Source organism: Thermobia domestica, chromosome 3 (assembly GCF_964235325.1).
Source record: "Thermobia domestica chromosome 3, izTheDome1.hap1.1, whole genome shotgun sequence".
Classification (NCBI taxonomy): Eukaryota; Metazoa; Arthropoda; class Insecta; order Zygentoma; family Lepismatidae; genus Thermobia; species Thermobia domestica.
In genome coordinates, this window is record NC_137456.1 from 189,191,874 (window position 1) to 189,203,934 (window position 12,061).

General features: G+C 36.5%; 1 protein-coding gene across 1 annotated transcript in view; it reads left to right on the forward strand.

Annotated features, from left to right (window-relative positions):
- Positions 1-12,061, forward strand: part of LOC145681559 (bestrophin-4-like) — a 1,326,494-nt gene that overhangs the window by 1,184,613 nt on the left and 129,820 nt on the right. The gene's annotated exons all lie outside the window — the stretch shown is intronic.

Here is a 12,061-nt window from a genome sequence, read left to right on the forward strand (position 1 = left end):
TTGTCCGACCCCGGCAACACTGTCTTAAATCTTTTGTATCATTATTCATGTGTAACATTTATAGTATCTTAACAAGAAAGGCATAGAATAAAGAAAGTATGTTTAAAAATTTAGAGGTTAAATTGATCAAATAAATACACATATATATAAGGATATAAAGGGGAACACTTTGGCTGGACCCCTAGAGCCGGACCCAAGAGCCAGCATAAATTGCCTTTCCAGGACAGTGCTACAAAAGTTTTATTTTTTAAAAAAAAAAAATTATATATGTAACGGGTGAACGACACATTTATAACTTTTAAATAGCCTCCAATACCCACAGGCCTGCGAGAGCGGACGTCACCTCACTTCCCCCTTTAGAATATAAAATTATAAAAGGAGACAGAGAAGGATAATTCCATTCCCCCACGGCTGAGAATAATGATGACGTGGAGTGATGCGTTCAATACTGGACAAGGCTTATTTATATGCATATATATCTAGTAAGATTACCAGGGGAATTTCTACGACTACTGGTAAAGGTAAAAGGTTTTTCTAACGAGTGAAAATTTTCTATTATAACAACAATCCGAAAGTGGTATATATAAATATAGAAAATATTTAACCATTTAACACATAACAATAGAATTAACAGAAATCCCCGTTAGCAACAACTTCAAATTATTTTCTTTAAAAAGTTTTGTTTTCAAGTAACAAATGTTTTTAAAGCTAGTATTAATCCAATTATAAATTCAATGTAGAAAAAGAAAACTCTTAAAATAATTCTTCTCAAAATGTATGGAACTCAAAGCTACTGCCAAGTGGCTTCCCGAAGCAATGAAAATGTGGGAGGAAAGACATTAAACATTAAATGGGTCAGCAACCTTGAATTGCTAACAATAGCTCAACTGCAATTCAATAGTTTCCTTTTCCTTTCTCTTTTTCAACCAGAAATTCCAGGAAATTTATCATTCATTTTAAAGTCTCCACTTGCCTGAGAATTTTCCGTAACAACAGTATACTTAATTCCTGACTAGCAATTTTTATTAAAACTTTGCAAGGAAAACAAGAATTAACATGTTTAAGTAGGAGGCTCAAGTATACCTGCATAAATTACTTAAGTTACGGTACGATTAACTGTTACCTTTTCTTTACTTTTCTTTTTCTGTTTTTAGAAAATTACTTTCATAAATAACAGATAATACTGCCAAAACCTGAATAAACTCAATAGTCAGGGTCTGCTATAATATTGAAAGAAGTTAATAAAGAAAGATTAACTCTACGGAAACGTTTTAAATACCCATTCTTTCCTTAACATTTTAAACGACTGCATCACTCACCTCGCTTTGTAGCACTGTAACCAGCTCCTTGCTTAGAGCGAACACCTTGGTCGCAACGTGACGTCATCCCGAACGACAGGAAGTTGGCGCTACCAACATTCAAGGTTACTTGTACAGTGCTTCCAACTCATAGAGAATTAACCAGTTTTGCAGTAAGCCGGAGTTTTATCTCACATTTTTTTCTTTTTAAAATATTTTTTATTATGAAACTTGAGTAGCTTACAAGAGGAGATGCTTCCAGATTTCCTTGCGGGGGAGGGGCAAAATTTCTAGATCCGGTACTCTCTGTCACAATTTGTTAAATTTAATCATCATCACTTAATCAGTTTGTTTTCATTCTACAAGTTAATTTTATTGGAATTATTGAAATCTTCAGTTTATTCGAGACATGCAGTAACTCTTTTCATGTTGTACATTCACAGACATCTCAAATAAACATGCATTTTTATTAATTGTTCTTACAAAAGCTGCTAATAAACATAAGATTAGTTTCCCTGCCTGCCTTCGTGCATTCTCTTGCATTTAGCCTGGTGCTCCCTAGTTCACTGATCGCAAGAGTTATCGCTTTCTGTTTAACAAAAACATGGGGGACACGTACACATGGAGCATTCAACATGAAGATTTGATAGAGGTTACATCGAGTGAAGAAGATACCATTCCATTGGATTCATCGAGCTCCATACCTTTCGGAATACCGGGGTCCGCGGTGGCTCAGTGGTAGAGCGTTCACCTCTGGTGCTTGGGGTCCCGGGTTCGATCCCACCCCCGCCAAGTGAACTTTGTGGTGGACAAACACCGTGTGCGTGGGTTTTCTCGGGGTTCCCCCGTTTCCTCCCACTTTCTTCATTCCACCATTTCATTCATTACTCATCATCACCGTCTCCTTTAGCCTAAGCGTAGGACGTAAAACTCAAAGATTTCATTTCATTTTTCTTTCGGAATACCATTCAGTGGGTTCATCGCCACAAAAGCAGTTTGGCAGAACACCTGTTTTGTGAGGCAGAGATGAAAGACAACATCCATCACTGAATTCAACCAACGCTCCTAGCTGTTTGACAGGATTTCGCTCCAGATGTCAACTAGCTCCATTTCTTCAATTTCCATCCAGAGAGTACAAGATACCAGAAGGTCATATTCAGGACTCAGACGACAAGGACGACGCCAGTCATCCAGGAATTACACAGGGTAGTGCTATTTCTTTAACCTCGTAACCTAACTCTTTCCCCCTCACCTTTCGAACTAGTCACTTTTTTTTACAAAATTGAAACATTTGGATTTTATTTAAATGCAGCATAACCCCTTAAAGTTAAGTTCCGTGTAGGACAATAGTTTTCATCTCCACATTTTACATCTATCAGTTTAGCATTTAGTAATCATAATCTGAGCGAACCGGCTTTGATCACAATTATCACAATTTAATGTTTTGATTTATCACGGTCTTCCGAGTGTAAACTCATAAATATATTTTGGTCATCTGTTATTTAAGACTGTTTTCGTAACACTTTAACGAAGGTTTTTTTTCTATCCTGGTGGCTTTGTGACACTAAGCAGTTTTTGGAATAAGGACTTTTGAAAATCGTCAGTTTTTCAATCCGTTATAACTTTTTCGTATTCTTTCGAAATTCAATAATATTCGACACTAAGGTGCACTACCCTGTATATGTTATTTGTGTTAATACTGCTGTAGAGGCCACCAAAAATTAGATGTTTGATGCCGTAACGTCCTTAATTTGCAACGCTAAACATATAGAGAGTTTTAAAGAACTATATCGATAAACTGTAAAAACTGATTTATCATATCAAAATAGGTGATCAAGTTCTTGTAGCCTATGGGGAAAAGCGTATAATTATGGATCTAGGGCATATGCAACATCATGAAAAAGTTTAATTTTAACGAATAGTATTTTAAATTCAAGAAACCGCGCAGTGGCGGTACATAACAAGCAAAAGAAGACTTAAAGGAGGTAATAAATAGGCAATCCAAAAATGCGTATTTCATCAGTCTCCAATGAGTGTACAACGAATTCCATAAGATGGATTCCATGAATTCCAATTCCACGCCATTATTCATTGACGTAATGTACTTGATGCTAGTCAATTTTCCTCAGTCAACTTTTAATAAAATACCCCAGGAACTCTTCAGTTAATTTGGAGTCACATTTACAGCATCCCTGCACCTTCGAATTGTGCATTAAGGGAATCTAAGACTAAAAGTAATGGACCTTCTCTTTTACTCGAATTCAATGCGACATTTTGTTCTCTTTTGCATTTTCCCGACCAATTTCAGCTTGTCATAACACAGAAAGGAAGCATTTGTGTACCCAAGTGGGTCTATATTTTGTCTTTTCTTGGTGTCAGGAATTACCTTCTAAACATTGTTTCGAAATACATTATATACAGGGTGATTCACGAAATCCGTAACAGGGCCTTAACTCAGCTCCTAGTGCATAAAAATTTTTGAAACAAAAAATGTATCAGTAGAGTGCATATGCCAAATCACTTGGTCATGCTTCTGAAATCTGGAGCGTCTCAGGAATACCTTTACGGGGTGCAACTTCAAAATTTTAAATGAACCAAGCGGTTATTTTTACGCCCATTGAAGCTATCGCTAAATTTTTAACAACTTTGAGAGAAAACACTTGGTCATATCTCTTACACCTTGGGAGCTACACGAGTTCATTAATGCGTCAATGCAAGGAATTCCGCATGTTGCAACTCAAAAGGAATTCTAAATAATTGTTTGGAACTAAAACGAAGTACAAAAATGCACATGAGGAAGCAAACGGGGTAATTTTCTAAAACAGTGGCGTCTCGGGAGTACTTTTACTGGAGGATGGCCACCTTCAAATTGTCAAATAGAAACAAGAGTCGATTTTACTTCCATTCACACAAACGCTAAATATTGGAACACTTTCGTAGGGAATATTTCCTGACAGTTGATACTGTATGGCTGCTACAGAAGCTGAATTGTTGAGGGAAAGAAAATTATGAGACACCATTTACGATTATATAACGAAACAATATAAGAAACCATTGGTCGAAACGAAGAGAAACAGTAACGAACATGCTATTCCCAAAAGGTTGAGCAAAACACGTGGGCAGGAGCCTGGTTATTTGCAATAGATCAATTTCAAAAAGATGAGTACATAGCTAAAGAATCGTCTTACATTTTGCAGAGTATAGTAGATGCAGCCTTTGCTTCACAAATGCTGAAAGTGTTGTCCACGAACAGCAATACAGCGATTTATTCGTTGTACATAATTACGAGAAACAGCTTCAAGCTTGGCAAAGTTAGTGTCCCGGAACTGGGTTGTAATGAGTTGTTTCATGTTTCGAATTGAAGTTGGTCTATTTTCATAAAGAGAGACCTTAATTCACGGCCGGAAAAAATAGACCATGCAACCAGATCTGGAACCTCGGAGAAAATTGTGGATTGGAACCTTTTCCGATCCAACGTTTCGGATATAGAACATTTAATTCTTCCCTTTAGGTGGCACCATTATATGCTGGACTGCCATCTAATTGGAAGCACATCGTCTGACGTATATGGAGATGTACATTTTCCAATAGCAGTGGTAGATGGTACTGCAAGAAATCACGAAACAATGCACCTGTTAAATAACCTTCTAAAAAACATCCAACAATGACTTTCGTTTCTACCCAATACATTAATACTCCATCATCGTTGCCGGTTGACTTCTCACATCCAGTGCGTATACTCTGCTGGCCAGTAATATGTATTGTGGAGATTTACGTTGTCTTCACTGCAGAGCACTGTTGCCACACTTGGTACAATTGTACCAAATTCAGCCCTTTTTGTCATTCATCGGCCCGTCGGTACCACGCTGGCATTTTCAGCCCCTTTTGTGAAAAGTTGGCACAATTCTACCCAACTCAGCACCATTTAACAAATACTTGTCACATTTTCAAAAGTGCCAGTAAGACTTTCACTTACTTATCTCTTTCTTTTGATGTCTTTCAGGTGGGGGAGGGGGTTCTAGGACCCTGGTCAGGTTTATTTTATATATATATATATATATATATATATATATATATATATATATATATATATATATATACAAATGTCAGTTTACTTATCTTATATCCTTCTTACATTCTATTACTCTCCTTCGGTCGTGAAATGAGCCAGTTTATTATAACGTACTGTTTACTCTCGAACTCGAAGATGATTAATTTGTTCCTAGTTTTATATGTTTTCATGTGTGTCTATAATACTTTTTTGGTTTATTGATCACTTTGAAATACAAGCGCGTTTGGTTTCGTTACAATACATACCGAAGATGATAACTGTTTTCCCTTTTAATTTGCGGCCTGTGTTATACTTTCTATGTGCGAGAAATGTTTCATCTACTTCCAAGGTTGTTCGGGTTCCTCCTATTTAGATGTTTTCAAAAAGTAATTTTTAGAAAGAGTACTTTCTTGATTTGTACTCTTCGAAGAAAGAGGTGGGAGTGTTCTAGAACTTTACCTCTTTTAGTTTCGTGTTATAGAGCCATGTATTACACTGGTATAAATAATCAATTCAGCCCTTTTTGTTGCAATTTGGTACTATTTTTCAGCTTACTTCAGAGATAGGACTGTGGCAACACTGCTGCAGAGTGTGCTTCATCAGTCCGTATAATGAAGACTACGAAATTCGGATTTTCTCGTAATTGGTTGGCTATCCAGCTGAAGAACAGAAGCCATAAACTGCAGTCAACATCACTTATTTCCGGATGAGAGAAAGATGACACGGACGAAAATTGTATTTTCGCAGAATATGCAGTACACTACTTTGACCGACACCACACTCTCGTGTGATCTGTCGCGAAGATACTTTGTACATGTGGATTCACTGTAACAGCTGCAAATACATCAATAACAATGTTTTCATTTTGTACGATTTCTCTCCAGACATCGTACCTTCGATGGAAGTTTCCTATCTACGGCAATCGTGCTACTGAATTCCCCAGAAGATTGTAGGAAATAACTTTATCTTTTTGGATAGCGTGCAGCATATAAATGCGCTGCAGCCCTACAATTTTCCCAGCATTCCCCTAAAATGGTTAGCATTTCGAATGCCTCTAAATTCGTATACGGCATGAATGTTATTATTTACTACCGACATTTCCGACTAAAACCACTTAACCATTAGCACCATATAAGCTCTCTAAACCACTGTGAACCTACAGTCCACGTCACTTTACGAGCTTGTAATACATGGGATCAGTTGAGTTCATGGGACCATTTTAACTCAGCACAGTTTATTCACTCTAGGACTCTGTTACATACATATTTTGGGTGCTTCATCGCTTCTTCTGATGTCTATATGGCATAACAGCAATCGTATGTCCCAAGCCACACATAATATGTATTAAGAAATGTAGTGTATACGTTAACTACTAGTACCAATACACAACTATTGATGCAGTTTAATGAGTGTGCTGTTTAAAATAACGAAAAGGTGTTCACGGAACATGTTCCTGGCTTTGTAGGGGATTTCGTATTGAATGTACACAAGATGCGTGGAGTGTCGACTTCATTGGTGACTCTGGGCTATCTTTGGTTTTTGTACGGAAAAGGCATTGGAGTGTGTTTGCCAGTTAGAGGTCTGCACGGTAGTGTTGTAAAAAAACGGTTTTTTTTTCTGTGAAGTTTCTTTTCAATAAGAAACATCGTTCTTTTTCATGTTTTTTTCAAATGTCTGTTTTTTCTGGCAACTATTATTTATTGATTTATGTTGCAGATTATTGAAATAATCAACAGAACTTGAGTCGAAGCCCTCGTAACTTGCAAATCGTTTGCTTTTCTGTACCTATACGAGGAAAATTGTGTGATTATTCCTTTCGGCCCCAGGTCATTTTTGGCGTTTTCCTACATTTCCAATTAGTGACTTATTGCTCAAAAACTATTCATTCGATTGATATGGTTAAGGCCTTGTATTTTAGAAAATAGATGTGGCTATTTTTTGGTGTAAGCTGCATTGCAGTGTTGCCAACGGTTGGGAGATTATTGAGGGAAATGTAGGGGTGAAAATTTACAAAAAATTCCCTAACCGAATTTCAAAATTTTTTGTATCTAGCACCACTGCTGCTATATGGGTTCAAGTCACCTAAACAAATCTTTGGTGTGTTGACAAGGTACAGTGAAATCCTGAAGTCGCTGGCTTCCATTCAAAGACGGAAAGAAAAAATTCTGTGATATACATGAAATTTTGACACTTTTTACACCTCAGAAGCAAAAATCAAATATGCTGGGGCTACAGCTTCTCTAATTATCCTAGGGGCCGCGGTGGCTCAGTGGTAGAGCGTTCACCTCTGGTGCATGGGGTCCCGGGTTCAAACCCTGCTCCCGCAAAGTGAACTTTGTGATGGACAAACACCGTGTGCGTGGGTTTTCTCGGGGTTCTCCCGTTTCCTCCCGCTTTCTTCATTCCACCATTTCATTCATTTCTCATAATCACCGTCTCCTTTAGCCTAACCGGCATAACCGTGGGACGTAAAACTCAAAGATTTCATTTGATTTTTTTTCTAATTATCCTATTGAAACTTTTTATGGTGCGTTCTGTAGAGCAAAGAGGAAGCTTTCAGGTAGTGGTACGTTTGTTTCAATGTAGCCAGTAAGAGGGTAATAATAGAGGGGAAAAGGGAAATTTTCCGAATTTTTGCCATCAGACAGACGAAAACTATCTGAAAATAAATCGTAGTACTCCAAAAATATATCCTACAAGTATCATGGCGATATATAATAAAGTAAGCATGGAATTTAAAAAAAATCTCATTCTACCTCAGAAATTCACCATTTTCTTACCATTTCCAGAACATGGCTTATTATAAACCTCAACTGTACTTCCCCTAATTATTCTAGTGAAACTTTTTATGGTGTGCTGTGTAGGGTAAGGATGAGGCTGTTAGACACTGGTACATTTGTTCGAATGTAACCAACAAGAAGGAAATAATAGAAATAAAAAAAAAAGGAATTTTCCCCAAAATATGCCCCTAAAATCTGGAATTAAAATTTTCTATAGCTGGCAATACTACTATCAGACACACACAAACTATCTTAAAATAAGCTTTGGTATCCCTCTAATATATCCTACAAGTATTGTGACGATATCTAATAAAGTAAGCGTGTCAATAAAAAATATCTCATTCTACCTTTAAAAAATCAGTTATCTTTCCAATTAGAGAACAAGGTCTACTGTAAACCTCAACTGTACTTCCCCTAATTATCCTATTGAAACTTTCTATAGTGCGTTATGTAGAGCAAAGACGAGACTTCCAGATACTGGTACGTTTGTTCCGATATAGCCAAGAAGAAGGAAATAATAGAGACAAAATATATAATTTTTCCAAAATTTCCCCCTAAAATCTGGAATTAAAATTTTCTGTAGCTGGCAACTCTGCTACCAGACAGACGCAAACTATCTTAAATTAAACACTGGTACACTACTAATATATCCTACAAGTATTATGGCGATATTGAAGGAACAAAGCTTCTAATTACCAAAAATATATTACAGTAAACAGAAAAGTAAGGAAAAACTAGAAAAATCAAGGGTTAGAACCTAAATACGAATTTTACGTGCGCCCCCTAATTACCCCATTGTAACGATCTGTACTTTCGTTTGTTAAGTAAGGACAAATGTTCTATTGGCGTAAGTTGACTTGCACTCCGACGTATAGGTACGGATTTATAAACAAAAAATTCTAATTTTTTGACCAAATATAGGAGAATTTTACCCTAATTGGCAAGACTGCGCGCAGGCCCGTCCAATTGATGTCAACAGTTAGGTATCCATCCGAGGTATCTACCTGGCAAGTCTTAAGAATGTCTTTCTACAACGAAGGAAGCTACAGAAAAAAAATGTAAAGGAAATTCGAAATTAGAAAATTCTCGAATTTTTGACTGGGGTGAAATTTGAGAAGGAAATTCGACACCAGAAGAAAATGAAATTAATATGATAAACTATAGTCCAACCATATTTGGCAAGAATAATATCCCGATATCTTAATTAGTGTCCACACAGGAGCGGATTAAACAAGTGACACACCTGTGTGTGCCACTTTGGCCACCTGGGCCACCGAGTATGCGTTTGATTACATTTTTTTTGACTACTAACTCGTGTTGTTGTAGTTATAGTCTCGACTAATAATAATATCGTTGTAAACAATAACTGTATAAGGAAAATTTTACATCTTAGTTCCAACACTTTTGGTGAGAAATGCAGGGTGTTTCAAAATAAATTTTGGGGTTTTAAATCTTCGTAGTACTTATTACATTTTACGTAATGCATCAAGTAAAAGAGAACCTCAAACAGTCTTTGCTACAAGTGTTCAATCTGAGATTCATTCGTCACACGGCACACATCTGGTCGATAGGCGAGAAAGGCCCATAAACTTTCCGCCATATTGCACCAAACACATTCAATTTAGGGGAGTTTCGTTTCAACTGTACCATCTCCTGAGGATTTGCTGACGGCCAGATTCAAACATTATGAGTGTTCACATTAGCTCTTAGGTGAAAGTCGATTTATCACTGAAGACGACGCGATCCAGAAAATCTTCATTGTTATGCAGGGATATTTTACTTGAGAAATTGGCATGTAAACCGTAGTCTGTTGGCTTTAGGCCTGTAGCAACTGCAAACGATAAAGACGTAGTTGCAAGCGTCTCCTTAATATTCTTCACACAGACGGTTGCACTGTACAAATTCAGTCTTTATTGAAACACAAAAAGCTTTCTGTTCTCTAGTCTCCATCTTTGCTACTTGCTCTTTCTAACGGCAGACAGAAGAAACAATGCATGCACATGTGTGCGTACAAAACTGAGTTGCTCTTTCATTTGATATAATATTTATAATTGTAAGTTAATTGTAATAAATACTACAAAGTTTCAAAACCCAAATATTAATTTTGAAACCCAGCATTACTTTAAATTGAGTCATCCTATATTCATGTCTTTTATATACATATCATCAGTGCCGGTCCTAGTCAATTTGCCGCCCCCCCCCCTCTCTCCAGAAAGAACAAATCTTAAAAGTCATGATTTTAAGTATGCTACTCCAGCATGAACAACAAAGGTGAGGGTAAGTGTAGTCGCACTCAGAAAGGCTTAAATACTTACTAAAAATGCAATCCCATTGTGTCTGTTTTTCTTTAAATATTAATCTATTATGTTAGTGAAAGATAAAGCAAACACACCCGTAGAGGAAAAATGGTAATCCTTTTTATAGAATTCACTATCGAGCTTCAATCTCAATGTATCAGTTTGCAATTCCAGTGCAACTAGCTCTTTTATCTTTATTTTTTGATTTTTCTTCTACATCTAATTTTTTTTTTTAAAAAAACACTTGTTTCTATCTTCAATGATAAGGAACTTGTTTCTGACACAAACAAGACTAGTTTCATATCAAAACTGTGATAACTTACTAAATGGAACAGATATTCACTACTATTCGAGAGTTGAATTCTTGTATTTGACAACAATCAAGCAATTTGTGCTCGGATTTATTCGACCATTTGCTTTAGCATTGTCCATGTGGCCTTAAACTAATTCAACCTAAACATAATTTATGACTGTAGTATTCAAATAGAAGGTCAGCTTAGTAAATGTAACTACCATCATCATGAAATCTGTTTCCAACAAGAAATATTTAATTTAAATAATATATTTATGACAGATTTTGCCGGACCATCCAAGCTTGCCGGTCCACGCAAATGCACGTATTGCATATATGGTAGAGCCGGCTCTGCATATCATATGTATCTAGACGACAAATTATTTATATATGACACTTAGAAAAATACTATTAGGCAAATTAGTATTAGTTTTTACCTTTAGACAAGTTATTGGAATTTTATAGTGTTCGTGACATTATTTTCGTACTTATTAAAGGCCTGCTTTCACGAAAAAACAAAATTTCATTTCTACTTTTATTTCTTAGTTGAGATTGATTAAAACTGCTGAAATCCGAATTGTTAATAGGTATGCTATTCATGTAAATTGTAAAATATTTGTAGCGTATCAGTATCTAGCGCTTAATTTATGTTGCATTTTACGGTGATTACACCTACATAAAAATATTTCATACTTAAATAGACGTAAGATGCATTACAAATGACTATTTGAAAAAAAAACGAAATTTAGAAAAAAAACGAGAGGCAGTGTTTTTTTTTTAAAAAAACGTACATTTCTGAAAAAATACGAACCGTTTTTTTCTACTTACAACACTACTGCACGGGCCGAAATTTTTTAGCCCCGGCCTGGCCCGGCCTGTGGATTTACAATGTGAGACCCGACCCGAGTCTGAAATATGATTTAGCATTTACCTACGTAGTCCCGAGCCTGGCCCGAGCTCGTGTGATAAGCAAATGCTCGAATTACAGAAACTTAATAATTAACGCAAAATTGTATTTTTAATACAGCAATTAGAGGTTTAATATTGCAGTTGTGCTCAGTGATTTATCTACACCCCCTAACACCCTCCCAACACCCCCCTAAAATTTTCGGACACTCCCCGAAAATAAATTCCTTACACCCTCCCAACTAGGGGAGTGCAATATTAAAAAGATCCATTCTCGTTTTGCCTAAAGGCCCTCCAAGACTTTGTAGAAAATATTTTAAATGATCTTATATTTAGGCAGAACGGGAATTCTCGTTCTGCCTAATCTTTGGAGACAGGGAATTTTATGCGAGGAGGAAATATTTAGGGAAATGCAGCACCGAAAAGCTTGACTCCTA